This window comes from Dromiciops gliroides, chromosome 4 (genome assembly GCF_019393635.1).
Source record: "Dromiciops gliroides isolate mDroGli1 chromosome 4, mDroGli1.pri, whole genome shotgun sequence".
Lineage (NCBI taxonomy): Eukaryota > Metazoa > Chordata > Mammalia > Microbiotheria > Microbiotheriidae > Dromiciops > Dromiciops gliroides.
In genome coordinates, this window is record NC_057864.1 from 39,884,256 (window position 1) to 39,906,462 (window position 22,207).

Here is a 22,207-nt window from a genome sequence, read left to right on the forward strand (position 1 = left end):
GTATCTTGCCTTGCTCTGTAGGCCCTTTGCTATTTTAATTCCTCAGAGATTTAGGTGTTTTCTGATTCATGGCCACAGAGCATCTCTGGGAGAAGAGTCAGCCCATGATACATAACAAGAATCCTTGTTAATCCATCGGGATCTTTCAATTGCAATGCTTAGAAAATGATGCTGCACTGATGCATTTTATGGTCATGATTTCCTCCTATTAATATTTGTAGGTGTCTTTAATGAACTCATAGCTCTCCCATTTGTTTCTTCAAGACTGAAGCACATCCCCAACCTTCCACAACATAAATAACTTCAGAGGCTTTTTTTTATCAATGGAACAGAACCGTCTAGTTGTCAGGGTGCAACAAAGTCAGTTGCCTAAGTATCACAAGTGTAATATGTGGCCCAAACTGAGCAATCAAGGATTGCCCTTAATTGGATAAAAGCACTTGAATCAGTCACAGAACTCTTGGCTCAAATCTCAGCTTGGTTTATCATGTATTACCCCTGTGACTTTACCCTTGATTTCCTCATCTGTAAAATGAAGGGTTTGAATGAGCTGACCTCCAAGGTTCCTTTCAGCTCTAAATCTATGATCTTATGAAATACAGATTGAATAGCTTATTGGAAATGTGACTCACTATTTCCCCCTTTGTCCCAGAGCTAATTAACCAATGGACAATATTTGCTACTGGAAGTAAGCTAGAGGTTGTGCTCTAATTAACAAATACTCTGGATTGATTTTGGTGAGCCTGATGCTCCTCAAATTTCTTTTTCATCACTTGCCCTTATTTCACAGGGGTAGTATCTTACTGCTCCTGGAAACCCATGGCCAGCTTTCATCAGTACTTTCTTATTGAAAGAAGTGGAGTCTTCTAGCCTGGAGAAGAGAAGATTTAGAGGGGACATGATGACTGTCTCCAAGTATTTGAAAGGATGTCATGTGGAAGAATCCTTATTAATTCATTAGTATCTTTCAATTGCAATGCTTAGAAAATGATGCTGCACTGAGGCATTTTATGGTTATGATCTCCTGGCCCCAGAGGAGAAAACAAGGAGAAATGGGGAAATGTTTCAGAGGCAAATTTAGTCTTTCGGTAAAAGAAAACTGCCTAACAATTAGGTCTATCCTAAAGTCAATGGGGGTGCATTGGGAGGCAGTGGGTTTCCCTTCATTTGTGGTCTTTAAACAAAAACCGGATGCTCACATGTTAGGTATGTTGTTGAGGGGACTCTTTTTCAGATACGAGTTGGTCGGGATGGCTTCCAAATTCCCTTCCAGCATTGAAATCATATGATCCTATCCAAAATATTTGAGGTTGGACAGTGGGCAGAAGATGGAGAGGGGTGGGGCTGAGATCAATGTCACCTTTTCTGTTTGTGTCCAGACATTTGGTGGCAGAGGACAAAGAGCCTAATTCTGTATTATGGTCCTGTGTTTTCACTTGAGATTCAGACATTTTAAAAAATGTGTTTAAGAGGATACCAATGTTAGTATTCCATTGCCATCCCTGCCACCACAAATCTACAACCTAGTATTTTCCTACCATACATTTCCTAATGATGCTTCTGTTGATAGAAAGCCCCAGTCATTTTTTATTAATGGATGCTGTGACTTCTTCCCACTTTCCTTCCATTGGCACAGCACTCCCTGATTAAAGATGCCGTTGGAGTCAGAATATTCCTTGCATAATGATTGGTTACTTGGAATGGCTACCAGCTATGCCTTCCTGATAAAGAACAGTGTGTATAAATAAGGATAAGAGATTTCCTTGATGTTCCAAGGTCTTTGGTCCCTGAGTTACAGATCGTAAATCCACCGGGCCTCAGCCCCTACACAGAACTTCCAGTGAAGTCAGAGGGAGTCCCGGCATAACACTTGATGATGGGAAAGTGTCTCATTATCATTTATTATTATTTTCTTATTGTCTACCCCAAAGATTACTTGGCAGATTAAAGTGTTGGAGATGGTGTGAGTTTTCCAGTGATTTATTTTTATTCAAATGTTTATTGTGTTTCTGGGTATTGTCTTCCTCTCTCATGTATCCATTTCTATCATCCCTGTGTAAATCAGCCTCTTCATCTATACTGTACTTTCTGTCACTATAAATTCAGGCTGAGTCCTCATTAAATGATGCTGAGATGCGATTGTCATTTTATGATTGGGACTGAAGTTTCTCAGGCTTCCCTAGAAATATCTGGTCAGAGGACTCTGGCTAGTAATCTGCCTCACTGACAAGGAATATCTTGGTTACTTGACTATCTCACCTCTCTTAGAATATTTCTGTTCTTTGTTCCTTCTGTTCCATGGGATACCCCTGTTCCTTCTGAAAATGAGAGGCAGTCCTCAGTTCTCCTCTGTCTTCATACTCAAGAGCTTCCTTTATCTTTTAACTCTAGACTTTTTCCTTTGGTCTATGTCACTGATTGTTATCTCCATCCTACTTTACACTATTTTTGTCTTTTCTCTTTTGAGGCAGTAGACATGCCTAGGCAGACATCTAGAGTGGTGTATTCCATTCTGAGCTCCATAGAACGTTGGGAACTGAGAGAATATGAACACTAGGAATCTGGAGAGAACCCTTGACAGGGAAAATTGGATAGTGGAGTGTTAATCAGATAAATTGAAGGACCTTGAGGTGTTGTTAGCATGCAGAAATGGGCACATGTGTTTATACAATTATAGATATAGGCATTATACTTGTTAACCATTTACATGTCATGGATCTCATTTGGCAGTCTAGTGAAGTCTGGAATGATTTCTAAGAATAATGTTTTAAATGCATAAAATAAAATATATAGGATTACAAAGGAAACCAGTTATATTGATATGCACTCTCTAATTATCTCCTCTCCTCTCTTCTTCTCTTCTCTTCCTCTTCCTCCTCCTCTTTCTTCTTCTTCTTCTTCTTCTTCTTCTTCTTCTTCTTCTTCTTCTTCTTCTTCTTCCTCTCTCACAGTACACAGGTTAAAAACTCCTCATCTAAGATTAGACACAAGTCATCTAGTTCAACCTATTGATTTTATATAGGAGGTAACTGAGAAAAAGGGAATCTAGGTGGCTTGCCCAGAACCATATAGATAGTAATTATGAAAGGTGGGATATAAATTGAGGTCCTCAACATGATTCTTATCTCCAAATATTTGAAGGAATATCCTGGAGGTGGGATTGGGCTTGTGCTAATTTGTCTCATCATTAAGAACTAGCAGTATTGGTTGGAGGGTGCCAAGAAGCCAAAGTTGGTTTTCTCTAAAGAAAACACTACATGATTGGTGACATCAAGTCCTCTCTTGATTGGGTCTCTTCAAACCAAGGATGGATGACCATTTTTCAGGTATTGGTTGCAGTGGGATTCTTTTTTGAGGTACTGCTTGGACTAGATGGTCGTTTTTGACTCTAAAATTCTCTGACTGATTTTTAGATAACGCATATGTCCACCCTGGTCATTTTTTCCTTTTAAAGATTGTCCTTACCTTTTCATCTTGGTTTTACATACCTGTCCAAAGGGACTTTGATTCCCTTGTAATCACATATAATGATCCCTGGCCGCAGAATTTTACTCTGCCACCAGTTCTAGGACTGTGGGTAGGTCACATGACCTCTCTGGTTTTCTGTGATCTGATCTGTAAATTAAAGGAGTAGGGGACTAGGTCAGTGGTGTCAAACTCAAATAGAAACTGGGATCTACAAACCCATACAAAAAGATCCCTTCGGGTTACATATTTACTCAGTTTTAAGATGTAATGTTATGGTGCAGCTAGGTGTCACAGTGGTTAGAGCACCAGCCCTGGATTCAGAAGGACCTGAGTTCAAATCTGGTCTCATACACTTAACATTTACTAGCTGTGTGACCCTTGGCAAGTCACTTAACCCCAAATGCCTCACAAAAAAAGATGTAATGTTATTTATGATTTATGATTTTAATTTGTTTTGTTAAATATTTCCCAATTATATTTTATCTGGTTCTGGCACCACTTGAAAGTGGTTTTTTTTTTTTTTGTGGGGGTGATGTGGGGTGGAGCAGAATGTGTTGTCTCTGGGCCCTCTTGACTAGGTTATCTCTATGGTCTGTTCCATCTAGAAAATCCTGTGATTAATCTATGACTATTTTTTCTTACCTGTAATGCCTATCAAATTCACAACGAAACAGAGGAAGCTAGGTGGTGCAGTGGATAGACTGTTAGATTTGGGGTGAGGAAGAATCAAATCCAACTTTGAACTCACATTTACTAGCTGTGTGACCCTGGGATACTCATCTAACTTCCCTATGCCTCAGTTTCCTCAAATATAAAATGGGATGATGATACTAACAGCATCTTGATTACCTTCTCACCATGATTTCCAATGGGAAACATGTATCCTTTAGTCTATGAGGTAACTTGGAGCAGTATGTCCTCTCCTCCAAATGGATGAAACATCAGTTGAAAAAAAATCAGGAGATGGCAATGTTCTAATATTCTGGGTTATTCCCAATGGATATATTTCCTCCATCAATGCACATCAACAGACTCTTGACTCACCCGTCTATAGATGTTATTGAAGTCAGTTTAACCTGACTTACAAGAGATGATCGTTAAATTCTCAGTGCGAGTATTTATACGTTGGAAATCAGTACTTGTCTTACCATGTCGTTGACTGCCCGGAATGAAGAAAGTATTAATAATGCAGATTAAACTGAAAAAGTATGTCATTAGAAATTTTATTTCCCCAGAAAGATTGTTACTCAACATCAATCAACACGCTATTGTCCATCTCCTGATTTGAAAAAATCCCCCTTTTCCAACATCCTGTAAGTAACCTCATTAGAGTTGTCTTTTTCAGGGAGGATAAAGAATAATTATTCTAGAGATAAAGACTGGAAAAGACACATTAAAACAGTGAATCTAACTTTCTTCCACCCTCACTGTCCTTTCTCCTCTTCTTCCTTATGCCTCATTGAACCAAAAAGTCAGAAAAACAAGTGAAAAGAGACATATGATGCTTGGAGACATAAATTTGATCTGGTAAACCAGCTTCCAGTTGAGAAGATGGACATGGCATACCTGCCTCAGGACGTAAGGTGGGTAATGAGAAGTTTTAATATCAATAGCATTGTGCACTTTTTCAGTGGCTGAGGCCCTGAACTGGCCCATAGAGCTACTGAGTGTCTTAAGCTAATAGAGGAAAATTCACATTGAGAATCTATAACAGGTTCCCTCCCTGAGCTATCCATGTCCTGGAAAAGAGACTATATGAGAAATGTGGCTTCCATATGCTTCTTGGGAATGATTTAAATTATTTATATTTCAGTTAAAAAAAAAACCCAAACTGAATACAAAGCAAATGTCCATTAATGGGGAATGTGCTCCATGAATGAATGATAGAATATAACTATTCCATAAGTGATGATGAATATGAAGATTCCAACAAAAACTTGGGAAGACTTATATGAATAGTGGTAAAATCCTTGAGGAGACCAGCTAGGTGGCACAGTGGATAGAGTGCTGCACCTGGAGTCAGGCAAACTCATCTTCCTAAGTTCAAATCTAGCCTCAGATACTTATTAGCTGTGTGATCCTGGGCAAGTCACTTAACCTTGTTTGCCTTCGTTTCCTCATCTGTGAAAGGAGCTGGAGAAGGAAATAGCAAACCATTCCATTATTTTTGCCAAGAAAACCACAAATAGGGCTACAAACAGTTGGACACAACTGAAATGACTGAACAATAACAACAAGATCCTTGAAGAAAGAACTGTTTCATTTTTGTCTTTTTGTCTCCACCACTTGACTTTTTCTTAGTGAATATTTGTTGATTGATTTACTGAAACAGAGTGAAATAAGCAGCACTAGGCATACAATATATATTGTAGTTACAGCAACACATTTGAAAGAACAACAATGACAACAACAAAATGCAAATGAACCCTCAGGAGTTAAAATGATCAAACATGACCCCAAAGAGATATGAAGATATCATTCACATTTTTCTTTTTAGAAGTGATGGACTATGGATATGGAATAGTATATATATACATATATATATATATACACATATATACATATATATACATATATATACACACACACACATACATATACATATGTGTCAGATATAGTTTGGGATTTAGTATTCCAATAGCAGGCCAACAATTCCAACCAGTTCCTTGAGAAGGAATCACTTGGAGGGTGAGAGGAGAGAATCTCTATCTTATTCTCCTCCTTAACCACAGGAAGACTTGGTGAACTATGAAAAGTCAGAAGACTTGGGCTTCCCATTGAGTACAGTAAAAGTACCCATCAATAATTAGAAATGGCAGGCAATATAACTTTGGAACTCTACAATGACCCAATCTGTTCTAAGGTCAATTAAAGAGCCACTTCTCAAGAAAAATTCATGAAGACTCTAGGAAGTGGAAAAAAAAAGAACTTCCAACCAAACAGGAGCTGAGTGTTACCCCCTTTTTTTTTGCCATATGTGCTCTCTAAAATTGAGTCCATTTCCTCTTGGACTCTAAAAGTAATGATGAGAGAGTCTATGCCATATGTTTCTTTTGGTGGTGGTGGTGAGGAGGGATGTTGTACTTTCTTCCTTGCTATACCTTTTTGGTAAATATCCTTTTAAAAATGCTTTAATTAACTCACTGATATTCAGAAGATATCAGTTGGTTAATTGATATTAGGAAGCATACAAGTGGGTTCTCATCAATCAAGTTATCTACATTTATTAAGCATCAACTCCATGCCAGAAACAATGCTAAGGTTCGTGAGTACTAGATACCCACCTCCTCAAACACTTATAATCCCTCCTAGATCCCTAAGGGAATCAGTATCCAGCTACCTCTGTGGAATCCAACCTGCTGATGCTTGTTGGATTTGGGGGTTGAGCCCAGAGCCTTAGTTACGTATGATTTGGGGGCCATCCATCTGTCTATCTCTCTCTTGTTCTGCCTATCTCTGAGGAAGACCCTGAATCACCTCTACTTTCTGATGCCCAGAATTTCCCTCCTTCAATAGTACATCAATTCAAGGTTGTTTAAAATCAACATAGTTCTGAATGCAGCGACTCTGCAGAGAGCAAAAACCAGAAAGCAGATTTCCAGAAGGGAGAAAGGAAAAAGAAAAGCTTTTTTTGTTTGTTTTTAAACAGAATGAACTCACAGCTGCAAGCAGTCAAGTGAAAGTACACTTTTAGATAATCAGCTTCTCCAAGGGGGGAGTGTAGGGCTCCCTCCTTAATACCTCCAGAGCTGGCTTCGGTGGCCCCGGGGCTGTTTGTAAAACCTTCCTCTGCAGGTACTCACAACTCAGAGTGGGAAGCTGAGGCAAAAATTATTGATTTCAGGAAAGAAACTAAAAGTTCTGTGATCTTCAAGTCCCAAAGGCTGTCAATGTTCATATTTATTTACCCTATACTCATTAGGATTAATTATGTTAAAAAAAAAAAACACCACCTAAAGAAAAGTGTGGCCGAAAGGAGTTGTTCTGAAAGGATGATTTCACTAAAAATGTTTTTCTGAACTCAATGATCTTTTAAATTTCCATTAAGTCTACTCATCTTTGTTTTATAACAGCAATAAAATGTGAAATTGTGCAGGCCCTGAGAGGTGTTGGACACAGCTCAGGTGCCCAAGCTTGCTTATGGCCTTACATCATGCTGGTGTGTGTATGTGTGAGCCCCACCATGATCCTGTCAGCTGCTCTGCTGCCAACTTCTAGATGTGGGTTAGATCTAGTGAAAGTATGCTTTGGACACACTTTTATAAGACCACTATATTATTCCTGGAGCTCACTGCATCTCAAGATTCATAATCAAGGTAGAGAGTGACTTCCCACACCCTCCCATGCCCCAGCAATAACCAAGAAGCAAAATTTTGTAGTTATTTTGTATATTTTGATTTATCTATGTATACCTTATTCCTCTCCCCTTAACCTTAGTAGAATGTAAGCAGGGGTGTGCTGGTAAATGTTTAACAAGTGGCCCTTTTAAAAAAAATGTAAGCAGGACACACTTTTAAGTTTAAACTGTATTGCATTTCCATCACTTTTAAACATCTAGACAATTAACAATAACAACAAAAATAACAAATCAAACCCTGATTTGTAATGTTTGTGGAGGTGTAAGTACTCACACTAAACATTTAACAATTTGTTTGGATCTAAGTTGGCTTCAGCACACTCTTGAATGAAAGCTGCTTGAGGAGAGGGACATACAATGTATTATTTTTGTCTTCATATCTAGAGCACTTATAAGTGTCTGGCATATGTAAGCACTTAATAAATACTTGCCAAATTAATGGATTCAAATGAGTTAATAAATGTATGTAAAAAGAGCTTTGTACACATTAAAGCATTATACAAATGGTAGCATTTATTAATTGATGAAAATGGTAATGACAATGATCAAAGGAATGGATGAACTAATTATGATCGTAAGAATCCTAATTTTTCTATGTAAAAATGAACACTTCCGGGGGCAGCTAAGTGGTGCAGTGGATAAAGCACCAGCCCTGGATTCAGGAGGACCTGAGTTCAAATCTGTCCTCAGACACTTCATACTTATTAGCTATGTAACTCTGGGCAGTCACTTAACCCTCATTGCCCCACAAAAAAAACCAAAACCAAAAACCAAAATTAACACTGCTACAGAATTTTGTTTAAAGACAGAAAGACCTTTTTAAGGGCCAGTAGAAATAATAAAACTTGACAGAGTGTCTCATATATGGAACTTGCTATGCCAAGAAGTGGTAAGGGATTAAAAATACTGTTAGTTAGTCAGTCAATAAGCATTTATTAAGCACTTAATATGTTCCAGTCACTGACTTAAAAGCTGAGGATACAAAATAAGACAAAAGCAGTCCTTACCTTCAAAGAACTTGGGTTTTTAAAAAGTTTTTTTATTCATTTTTTTTAGGGTTAAGTGACTTGCCCAGGGTCACACAGCTAGTAAAGGTCTAGTGTCTTAGGCCAGATTTGAATGCAGGTCCTCCTGAATCCAGAGCCGGTGCTTTATCCAGTGCACCATCTAGCTGCCCCCCTTTTATTCACTTTGGACTTAAATACAAAAAAACAAAAAAAGTCCATGTTCACAACACAACACAAAGAGAGAATTCAATATGAAACCATGAATCTGTTTCATACCATTTACTTAAAAAACAACAACAACCCTATGTAATGAATACTACATACACATTATTGTCAAAGCTAGCCTACTTTTCTGTGCTTCCTTCTGAATTTTCTTTTGTTCTCTGCTGTGCACTAATTTTTTCTCCTCCTGCCTCCCCATCCTGTCCTAGAGGCCACCATTTGACACAGATCTCTATGTGTGTGTGTATATATATATATATATATATATATATATATATATATATATATATATATATATATATATATATATATATATATATATATATATATATGTATATATATATGTGTGTGTGTGTGTGTGTGTTTAAAATAATACTATGCATAATTCTACTTATCAGTTCTTTCTCTGGAGGTGGATAGCATCTTCCTACATAGATCCTTTAGAGTTCATTTGAATATTTATAATATTCAGAATAGCTTAATTATTCACAGTTATTCTTCAAATAGTATTGCTGTTACTATATACAACATTCTCTTGGTTCTGCTCATTTCACTCTTCATTATTTCCTGCAAGTCTTTCCATGTCTTTTGAAAATCAACCAGCTTGGGGCAGGTCAGTGACACAGTAAACAGAGCACTGGCCCTGGAGTTAGGAGGACCTGAGGTCAAATCCGGCCTCAGACACTTAACACTTATTAGCTGTGTGACCCTAGGCAAGTCACTTAACCCCAATTACCTCACCAAAAAAAAAAAAAAAAAAAGGAAAAAGAAAAAGAAAAAAGAAAATCAACCAGCTCATCTTTTCATATAGCACAGTAGTATTCCATCAAGGTCATATAGTACAACTTATTCAGCCATTCCCCAATTGATGGACATTCCCTCAATTTTCAGTTCTTTGTCACCCCAAAAAGAGCCATTGTAAATATTTTATTTTATTTTATTTTTTAACATCTGCAAAACATTTTATTTCCCAAAATTCCATTAGGTAGATAGTGCAAACATAACTAAAACAGGAACACAGCTGACGAATAGAGCTCAAGGGGATTAAATTGAATTTCTTTACTCATCTAGAAGAACCAAACACACTGAGATTATGACCATAATTCAAAGTGGGTAGTTATCTACCTGTGACTCATGTGATATGATTTACTGGGTTCAATAATTTTCCTTCAATCCAGGAATTCTTATCTGCCACAAGTGCTTTCAATTTTAAATATTCGATTCTATTCAAAAAGGTATTTACTAAGCTTCTGGTTTGTGAAAGGCATCATGCTAGATAATGGGCATGAGTGACAAGCAGTTCCTCTCCTGAAAGGGGTCATATTTTCCTGGGGGTTAAAATATCTTCTTATTTTTTCCCAGTTTATTTATATATTTAGAATTTTTCCCAAGTTACATGTAAAAAAACACATTTTTTAACGTTGATTTTATAAATATTTTGGAACATAGAATTTCTTTTCCTTTTTTTTTTTTCTGATCACCTTTGGAAACAGACCTAGTAGTGGTATTGCTGGGTCAAAGGGTCTACATGGTTGTATAACTCTTTGGGCTTACTTCCAGAAAGAAATCGCATTCTAATGAGGAGACAAGATTTAAATATTTAATTCCATCATATATATACACACACACACATACACACACACACATATATATACATATATATGTACATACATACATATATAAATATATACACACATATATACATATATATGTACATACATACATACATATATATATATATATAAAGAGAGAGAGAGAGAGAGAGAGAGAGAGAGAGAGAGAAATAGAAGGAGGGAGAGGGGTAATTGAGAGAGAAGCAGAAAGAGAGAGGGAGGAAAGAGAATGTAAATGAAGGTAATCAGAGAGGGTAAGATACTAGCACCTGGGGGGTCAATGGGGCCAAGTCCCACTGCATAAGTTAGGGTTTGACTGAGCCTTGAGGAAGCCAGGGAAGGTAGAAGACAAAGTTGAGGAGACAAAACATGCTAAATGTGGGTAAACAGTTAATATGATGCCATGGAGGTAGGAGATGGAATTTCATGTTTGAAAAACAGGAAGTAGCCCAGTATATCTGCATTGTAGAGTGAACAGAGGATAATACAATAAGAGAAGATAGGAAAGGAAGGCAAAATCAGGTTATAAAGAACTTTAAATGTCCAAGAGAGACATTTATAGTTGATCAGGAGTTATTCAATGAATAGATGGAATCCCCCATGGAACAAGTAGTTCTCCAAAGAAGACAAACTCTTAGCAACTCTGAAATATTGCCCCAAATTGCTAGTAATAAGAGAAATGCAAAACTTCTGAAGTTTCACTTCATATATGGCAAATTGGTAAAGGATGACAGAAAGGTGAATAATATAGAATAGTAAATGATGGAGAAGAATAAATGTGGAAAGATACACTAACTCATACTGTTGGTAGAACTATAAATTGGTCCAAACATTTTGAAAAGCAATTATAAAATGATGCAAAAAAATGAATAAAATATCCATATCCTTTGACCTAGAGTTTCTGCTGCTAGCCATATACTCCAAGGAGCTCAAAGAAAGAGAAGTCCAATGTACCCCCAAATATTTATAGCAACATTTTTTGTAATAGCAAAGCACTGGAAACAAAATAAATATCCATTTATTGGGGCATAACTTAAGAAATTGAGATGCACAAATAAAATGGAACATTGCTTTGCTATAATGGATAGAACACTGGATCTGGAGTCAGGAAGACCTGGTTTCAAATGCATCTTCAGACACTTACTAGGTGTGTGACCTTGGGCACACCATAACCTCTGTCTTCTTCACTTCCCTCATCTGTAAAATGGGAATACTAAGATCATCCTCAGTGGGTTGTTAGGAGGATCTAATGAGACAACATATATAAAGTGCTTTGCAAATAGTGAAGTGACATAAATGCTATTTTTATTAATAAGCACCTAGCTCCTAGCTTTGTTGTAAGGATAAACTGCTATAGTATTTGTAAATCTCTTTGCAGACCTTAAAATGCCATATAAATGCTTAAAATGCTTTGTAAATGCTAGCTGCTGTGCCTACTATTGCTGCTGCTACTACTACTACCACCACCACCACCACTACTACCACTACCACTACTAGTATTATAAACATGATGAATATGAAGAAACACAAAAAGACTTATGTGAATTGATGCAAAGGAAAGTAAGCAGAACCCAGAAAACAATATATTCAATGATTTCAACAATGTTATTGGAAAAATACATCAACAACAAAAGTCAAAAGGGAATACTGTATAATTGTAATGACCAAACTTAATTCCAAAGAATAACAATGTGTGGAGAGCTGGTTATGAATTGGCTTTCCAGAATGTGGCTGCTTCCTCCCCTCAGAGCCCCAGGCTTATCTCCAGGTAGCCATAAGGGTTTAGGAGTTATTTTTCTAATTCTATATTAGAAGCCCCTACCTGTATGTTTTCTATACCATTAAGAATGGATATCAATTAGTGAGCCAGACAAATTTTAGAAAGGGTTTATTTACTAAGATGGTATGGTAAGGACAGTTGGCATAAAACACCCCTCTCCCCAAGTATGTGACCCACTCTGCCACCACTACAAACAGAATCCAGGGGAGATAGGCTCAAGCTTAGAGAGCACTTGTGACAAAGGGGTAACTCACAATTTTTGGAAGTCCTTTGGCTGGAGTCCTAAGGTTATTGCATTAGGTATGAGAAAGCACTTTTGCTAGACTCTTGGTAGAAATTTGCATCCAGGTTTTTCCTTTCTTTCAGTCTATCCTTGGCTCCCAAATGCAGAAACTGCTGCCAGTTCTTCTGGGATGATGCTCCAAAATTTACAAGGTTCTCCTCAGCTTAAGGTAGGGAGAAGACCAAGGATGAGCTGTTTTCCTCTCCTAATTATTATTAATAATTCCTCCTCACATTAATTCCTTCTAAGGAGTCTTTTTCTCTTTTCCTGTACTTCATGCTCAAATATCCTGGGTTTTGAACTAGTTTTGATTTTATTCAGGAACCAGAGGGAGTGACTCAGTCCCTCCACCAATCTGAACAGACTTCCTGTCACACTTAGGGAGATATCCAAGCTTGGTTCACATCTTTTGAACAATCAAGTCATATTCTCTTACCTAATAAATGTATCAGGACTAAGTGGTTCATATGTGTTTTAAACTGATAAATGTATCAGAGCTTATTGGGGTGGGGGTGATTTCAACCCCACCCTTACAGTAGAAAAGAAAGTGCTTTGAAAAATATAAATGACCGTAGCAAAAACATCTTTCAGTTCAGCTTCCGAAAGGCTTTGCATTTTTCCTGTTTGAGGGTCATGGAATATAGATGCCTCTCTTTCTCATGCCATTCTATGGTCTTATATATATCCTCACTTTAGTTGTACTGGGTGACTTAAGGAATATGAGAGGGACATCTTTAACCTGTCTACGTTCATGAGGCACTCCCAGAATCGCCCAGAGGAGATTCTGAGTAATCTGAGTATACATTCCTTACGAAAAGAACATCTATGAATTAGACCATCAAAAGTCAAAAGTGTAATTTGAAATGATAAACGCATCCATTTTAAGTTACACATTACTTTGCATAGTTAATATCACTGTAATTAGTCATAGTTCCCATAATTTATTGAAAAAGATGCTCATCCCCTCCAGTGTACCACAGTGATGAATGTTACAAGTGTAACTTTGGAAGCTTGGAATCAAGAAAATTAGTAACAGTTGGAGAATTAGCATGTAAATCGATACTATCCTTTCCCCTGCATTTGGAAAGCCAGGCCAGCATCCTGCATGGTCTCACCTAAGGGATCCCCCAGGCCAGAGCTGGAATCTCTACTGCACAGAGCTGGGCAGGTTGCTTTTTTTTTTAAACTGTAGGAAATGTTTAAAACCCTCTCAAACATTTGAGTAAATCTCTAGTAAATATTTAAACTCTGCATAACTAGTCACAAATAAATTAAGCTGATTTTATGCAGTCACTCTAATTAGAAGGGCACAGCATTTGTTGAAACGTGATTAGTATTATTCATTAAGCAAAAAATTCTCATTTGTATCTTATTATCACTATTCTGCATAAACCAACACAATTTGTCATGAATTCCCTCATTTGCTGTATCCTCAAAAAGCAGATTATGCTTATTTTTCATTTGGACAGTGGAAAATCAAGCCAGGTGTTTGGCAGCACCGGGCTGTTCAGGTGTAACTTTGCCAGTGATGGTACATTACTAGCAGCGTGGATGAAGAATGAGGCATGGAGAATCTTGGGACTGAGGTGCCTTGAGGCCCATCCCTTCAGAGTGGCCCTGCTGATGAGACAGGTGTTGTACAGGGTTGGAGGGGGGGGGAGGGAGAGGAGAGCGGGAAGGGGGGAGGGGAAGTGAGGAGGGGAGAAAAGAAAGATAACTTTTTTTTGTAAAGTCAGGCCTTTCACCTTCAACTAGAAACTGTAAAACAAAAAAAAAAAAAAGAAAAAAAAAAAAAGGCTTGCATGTATTCCTGCTGCGTCTGGGCTTCTGGCATGTGTAGCTGGGGATGCCGTGGTATTACCTTTGTCTCTAACATTTCCAAGGTATAAAAATTCAGATCCATGATCTGTCTACCTCTGTCCGTCTGTCTAGACATATAATCACAGTGCATAGTTAGGTTTTTAGATTCATAGGTATTGAAAGACAAGGGAATGACTGTGCTCTATCGTCTGAACTCAAGCAGAATGTATGCGGCTTCCCCCTCAACCCCTCCCCCTCATCTTTGCTTTCGTCTCTTTCTTTTTTCCTTCTTCCTTCCTTCCTTCCTTCCTTCCTTCCTTCCTTCCTTCCTTCCTTCCTTCCTTCCTTCCTTCCTTCCTTCCTTCCTTCCTTCCTTCCTTCCTTCCTTCCTTCCTTCCTTCCTTCCTTCTTTCCTTCCTTCTTTTTTTTTTAAATCATCTTTGTTCTCTAGCTCAGGTTAGAGACTCCATTAGGTCTTCTGGCTGGAGGATGTTTTATGATTCTGTAAGGAATAGGTGATGTGAATGTTGGAAACTCCGTAAAACAGTGGGGCGATGCTTTTGTAAGGTGGTAATGCTCTCTCAAGGCTGTGTGGTCCTGCAACCCCACCGGCCCTGAACTCCTTCCAAATGCTGAGTTGGACCATCTTCCACCAGGCAATCTAGGTCCAGCACTGACAGCTTCCAGGCCTGATACACCTCTGTAGTTCTCTCCCAGTCCTCTCCTCTCTCTTTAGGGCGCTCCCCAGGTAACTGGGAAATGGTCAATTGCCTTGTGGATAAGCGGGGCCCCCATTGTGGGATCCGGAGAATTTATCCCACAATCAAAAGCAGTTTTAAGAGCTCTCTATCAATCTTTCAAGGTAACACTCCTGGAAGCCTATATTTAAGCACAGTGTGGTCTCTTCACCGCTGTGGGGAAGTCATGATCCCAGTGCAGGTTGGAGACCTTGCATCTTTGTTACCTCAACTTGACCTAGCAGTTCCTGGCACTGAGCATTCACATAGACCTTCTCCCATGCCTTCTCCATCCCTGCCTCTTAGAAGCCTCCTCTTCAGGGTTCAGGTGAGGTATTTTTTTCCTTCCTGCTTTCCTCCCCCACCTCCACCAGCTGTCACCTCTCTTTAGTCTCAATAGAATTCTAAGACTTAATTTTGTTTTTCTTTTTATCTTTAGCACCCACCCAGATTAGTTCTTTGAACATAGTAGGCACTTAAAGAAATGTTCTTTGGATCATAATGATGGCTCATATTTACATAGGTCTTTATATAAATTATCTCATTTGATCCTCATAATAATCCAGGGAGGTATATGCTAATATTATAGTCATTTTACAGCTAAGGAAACTAAAGTTCCAAGAAGTTAAATACCCAGTTACAGCTTCAAGGTATCTGAGAAAGGATTTACACAGGTCTTCCTGACTTAAAGTCCATAATGTTGCCCACTTGACTCAATATTTTAGCTGTTTCCTATGACCTCTAGGGTAAAATACAAATGCCTTCGTTTAATATTTAAAGCCCTTCACATTTGAGCTACAAATTACCTTTCTATCCTTAGTATATACAATTCCCCTTTACATGCTTTACTGACCGGCCAAAGTAGCCTTCCCTCAGTTCCTCAGACACAAGCCTTCACCTCTTGTCTTCATCCTCTCCTCCTCACCTCTGCCTCTTAGAATTTCTATTTTCTTTCCATTTAAGTACCCTCTGCCCTTGCTGATATTCCCAGCTGCTACTGCCTTGCTTTATAAGATTTTCTTGAATTTATTTTATATAAACTCTTTTACAAACACAATGGCCTCTCTGACAAAGTCAAAGCTACTTCAGGGAAGGGGAGACTTCATTTTTGCCTTGTTTTTCCATGAGACCTAGCACAGTGCCTGATACACACAGTAGGTGCTTCATAATTTCCTATTCATTGACCAAAAATCATAGCTCCAGAGCTGAAAGGCACCTCAGGGGTCAATCTGGTCCTAAGAATTAGCATTTATATAGTGCCTACTATGTGCCAAGTCCTTTATACATATTATACAAGTCCTTTATGCATATTATTTCATTTGATCCTTACAACAACCCTGTGATATCATTATCCCCATTTTATAGTTGAAGATACTGATGAAAACAGAGGATTAATTGATTGGTCTAGGGTCACACATTTAGTAGCGGCAGCAGCAACAATAGTAGTAATAGTAGTGGTAGTGGTGGTGGTGGTAGTAGTAGTAATAGTAGTAGTAACAACAACAAGTAGTTACATAGACTTACTATGTGCCAGATAGTGAACTAAGTGCTTTATAATTATTTCGTTTGATCTTCACAACAATCTTCTGAGGTAGGTGCTAGTATTATCCCCATTTTGCAGTTGAGCAAACTGAGGCAAAGAGAGGTTATATGCCTTGCCCAAGGTCATACAGCTAGTAGTAGTAGTAGTAGTAGTAGTAGTAGCAGCAGCACCAACAACTACCACTTATATTGTACTTACTATGTGTCAGGTACTGTACTAAGTGCCTTATAATTCCCTCATCTGATCTGCACAACAACTTGCCCAATATACGAGTGTCATGACGTGGGATTTTAATCTATGCTTTCTGCCTCCGGAGGGATGATCTGTAGAAATTGATGGATGAATTGATTGATCCATTTATTAAACCAGCAATTGACAGGCCTGGACCTAAACACTGGGCATGTTGCATTTTGGGTGGGAACAGTCCTCCTTTCCACGTCTAGAGTTGGGGATTTTGACAAACTGGAAAGAGCTGAAGCTTGAGGCTTCCCACAAAGGCCAGCTTTAGGGAATACTAAAATACAAAAGAAGTCCCAAGCTCTGGGACCAAGGCAGAAGCCTGTTAAATCAATGGATGGGAGACCAAGTGTGAAACAGTCACAGTGTGCATGAAAGAAAAATGGAAGGTTCACTTGGCACTTATAATCTGTCCTAACAGAAATGGTACCCTTTAAAGGATTATAGTGTCTTTAAAGGATTACAGAATAATGATGCAGTTTCTTTAAGAAAATGTTGTCTGGCCATAAATCTCAAGACCACAAAGGCTACAGATGTTGAACACAATTCTACCCTCCCTAGAAGGAGGTTTGCACAGTGTTCAGTGCATTGGCCTGTGTGCCCTGGTTACTCTCTGGAAAAAAAAAAAAAAACTACAGGAGGATGAATCTTTTGTCCTTTGATGGGGTCTGCACAGTAAGGGTACAGGTAATCATTCTCCACTTTTTCTCCTGTTTAGTCATGTTTGGAGGAGAAAAGGAAAATGAAGAGAGGAGGGCTAGACTCTCCCAGCTTTCCCAGGGGATGCATAGCTAGAGTCCTACTGTGCGTCACAGGAAAAAGAAAAAAAAAGAATCTGGCTCATAAACAAACAGCCAAGGAGTCACTACCTGAGAAATGAGGGTAGTAATATGTGATAAATGGGGAGGGGTCAGTTTCCTTCTTTAAGAAATAAGTTCTTCTGAGGCTCAAATGAAGACATGTATGGGGAAACTTTCAAAATTTAAAGCACTATGTAAACTGGAGTTTTTGTTGTTATTTTAACTCTATGTTATGATATGATCCTGCATTGTGGAAACATGGAGATTCAAATGCTTTTCTAGAATTTTGTTATCTTCTGAGGTCATGAGCTCCCTGAAGGCTTCTGGAAGAATTGGGAGTCAGCAGGGAAGTGAACAATCAGCTAAAGCAGGGCAATAGCTACAGCACCTCACATTTCTGAGTTTGGAGAAAAAGCAACTACCTTTATTTGCCCCCTGGTCCTCTGGTATTTGTTTTCCATTTCTCTGTGAATGAAAAGAGTTAATTGCTGGACAATCCTCACTCCTGTGGCAGGTGGTTACATTCAGGCAGTGTATACCTACATTGGTCCCCTATATCCTATGGTCCTTTCCCTAGGATTTCTGACCATGCCACTGCTATTATTTAGGCTTATGTTACATAAAATAGATCAATGTCTAAATAGCCCATCTTTGTGGGTTGTTATGTGGGTGAGAAAAATGGAGGGGGAAGCTAAAAAACTTTCCTCTCTTCCTTTTCTATATTGTTGTTCACATATTATTAGTTAGCAATAGTTATTATATTCTTTTTACTGTTCCATCAAGGAAATATTTTGTTTCTTGAGGAACAAAAGGGGGGAATGTGGTAAAAAGTTTTAACAGTCGGTTAGATAATGGAGAGACGCTAGTTTTTTTTAGGACCACCCTTTTGGGGAGGAGACCAACAGCATGAGCTACGCACACCAGTCCGCCTGCAACGCACGCCAGATTGCCTGCTGAGCACTCGACTTCCGGGGTGCAAGCTTAAAAGGCAAGGAGAGAACAGAAGTGGGACCTTTTTTCCTGCTCCGCTGGTCTCCTGACTGTGCTGCACAGACAGACGCGGACTGGAGTGCTACAATACATAGAAGGTAGAAGACCTGAAAAAAGTGGAAGCCCCCTTCCAGAACCTAGTGTGAGTCTGTAGAATTATGAGGCTAGTGAACAATGAGTTTTGTTGTTTTGGTTTTTTTTTCCAAGGTGATCCTCTGACTGGATGGAGCTATCTATGATAGTCTTCTAAGCCAGCCCAAAGTAGTGATAAGCAAGAGAAACTGATCAAAGAAACAGAGTAATCTATAAACTGAAAACTTCATTCCCTATTATCTCTTTATCTGTCTATCATCTATCTATCTATCTATCTATCTATCTATCTATCTATCTATCTATCTATCTATCTATCTATCTATCTACCTACCTACCTATTTGTCTGTCTACCTCTTGTCTCATTTCGTCTCATCTTGTCTTGTCTCGTCTCGTCTCATCTCGTCTCGTCTCCTCTCCTTTCCTCTCCTCTCTTCCTCTCCCCTTCCCTCCCCTTGATTCCCTCTCTCTCTCTCTCTCTCTCTCTCTCTCTCTCTCTCTCTCTCTCTCTCTCTCTCTCTCTCTCTTTCTCTCTCTCTCTCTCTCTCTCTCTCTCTCTCTCTCTCTCTCTCCTCTATCAGGAACTTTAGAAACTTCAGGTAAGCTACCTCACCTCTTTCATTAGTAGAAGCTAATGCTGGTGGTGCTGGAGATATCAGGGCCCTCTGTACAAGAATTTCTCTGTTCAGTTACCATTGATGATTTGGACCCTTAAATCATTAGAATTGTCTAGTAGAAGTATGACCTGGAGAATTCATACATGAAAATATGATGGCTACAAAAATTTTGTCCATTGATATCATAAGAAATAAATGTAGTCTGTTGTCTACATTACATGAACTGAGTGTTTGGACTCCAGCAAGAATGTCCACCTACCCAGACATGCCCTCTCCCTGCAGTCCTGAACCAGCCATTCTAGACATCACTGGTGCTCTCTTATTTGCAGATAGATATCCTTTACCTACATCGCATTGGGCTTTAATTGCCAGGAAAGTAAAAGGTTGCTATTAATCAAAGAGGCAAGCAAAGTGCAATCAATCTGTGATTATTGTTAGGGAATTAGGTAGGGGGATAGGTTTTAGAGATCCTTGAATGTCAGACTAGGAAGTTTTTATCTTAATCTATAAGCAATGATGAGCTATTAGAAGAAGTCTTTGAGTAGGGGGAGGGATGCAAGGCCATCTTGGCTATTCTTTAATAATACACAGGGATGTTTTCACCCCTGTCTCAGTTTCCCATTTCATTCCATCCTGCCTAATCATTGGAGTGTGCTTTGCATCCCTCTTAGAGAGACTTGAAAGGATTATTATTATTATTATTATTATTCATTCATAAGCATGTTTATTCATTCTTTTAACATAATGTAAGTTCCTTGAGGACGATGACTGTTGTCTTTGTATCCCAGCACCATGTGCAGGTGCCTAATAAATGTTTATTGAACAGAGAAAGAGGAATGCACTTTCAGAAAGACTGACTGGAAGAAGGTTTACCTTGGAGGACAAAGGCAGATTTTGCAGACTGAAGAAGGCCCTTCTAAACACTGTCTATGCCCTGGGGAAGACACCAGACCCTTAATGGGTGAGTGACTGAGGACTTGGGATTCATTAGAATTGAAAATGGAGAACTGGATCCATGTTTGATAGCTCTGAATGCCAGATGAAGACGACAGATAGAGGACGGGTGTCATCTGACGGGAGTCAAGCAGATGGATGACATCGTGGGTGCACCAGAGTGTGCGTTTAATTTAATGACTGTAGATGATGCTTCTTTAAAATTGAAAATGAGTCACTGGGAAGCAGCCCAAAGGCCTCTAACCTATGGCTTTTAGACTGCCTGTGAGGCCTAGAGAAGTGAGAAGGACATGAAAATAAACAAAAGGGCGGGACTAACACCAGAAACTGGATTCCTGAAGAGGAAAGCATGTTGGCTTTCTCGGTAAAAGTTTTTCTTTGTAAAAATTAAAACAAAAACAGGTGGCAGCTGGGTGGTACAGTGGATAAAATGCCTACCCTGGATTCAGGAGGACCTGAGTTCAAATCTAGTCTCAGACATTTGACATTTACTTAACTATGTGACCCTGGGCAAGTCACTTGACCCTCCTTGCCTCGCAAACAAAACAAAACAGAAAAAATCCAAATGCTTTGTAAAAGACATTTGTAGAATTAAAAAGAATAATCACCAACATTTATATAGTGCTTAAAAGTTTCCTGAGTGCTCTACAAAAGCTATCTCATTTGAGCTTCACAATCACCCTAGGTAGGTACTAAAGGTATTATTACCCCTATTTTGTGAATGAGAAGCCTGAGAACCAGAGAGACAGGAAATGACTTTCCCAAGGTCAGACAGGTAGCATGGAAACAGGTAGAGAAAATCGTGAGCTCTTGTGATTTGGAGTCGGAGGAGCAGAGTTCAAATCCAAGGTCAGCTATTTGCAATGTTAACATAGGAAGGGCTTTGACACTTCCCTAGGCCTCTATTTCCTAATCTTTAAAATGAGGACCTTGGACTAGATGAGCGCTAAGGTTCTATCTAGTTCCAATATTTTATATGCATAAGATATTGGCCCTTCTGAATGTAAAGTTGCTCTAGTGTCATGGGTTATAGTTGGAATGAACTGCTCTGGCTTCCATCATCTCTCAGCTCCCCTGCCTACTACTCTGTTGCCATTATTCATTCATTTGTCCATTTATTCATGTTTTCATTAATTCATTCATTCAATACTTATATGATGGCTTTGGCTGGCAAAGCACTGTGCTAAGTGCTAAGGGAGAAAGTGCCCTAATAGTTGATTTTCATACAGTACTTTAAATTTTGCTGAACACTTTCTGCACAAGGACCCTTGGGGATAAGTAGTACCAAGGTTAAGCAGTTTGGCTGTGTTCATTCAGTTAGTGAAGGTAGGATCTGAATCTAGGTCTTCTGATATCAAATCCAGTTTTTTTCCATCATCCTAAGCAAGAGAGGACAAGCTCCTTTAAGGGCCTTATCTTCTGAAAGAGTGATTGGGGAAATGGGAGCTTAGAATTCTTCATTTATTGATTGAATAAGAAGTTACTAAGAAACTATCATGCGCTGAGCACTATGCTAGACTCTTGGATACAAAGACACAAAGTATTACCTGACCTCAAGGAGCTTACATGATATTAAGGGAAACAAAATATACACAAATAAATCAACACAAAATTTATACAAGGTTTATTCAAGAAATTGGGGGCCAGGAGAGCATGAACAACAGGACGGACCAGAAGGCCATAGGTAGAGTTGAGAATTGAAAGAAGCT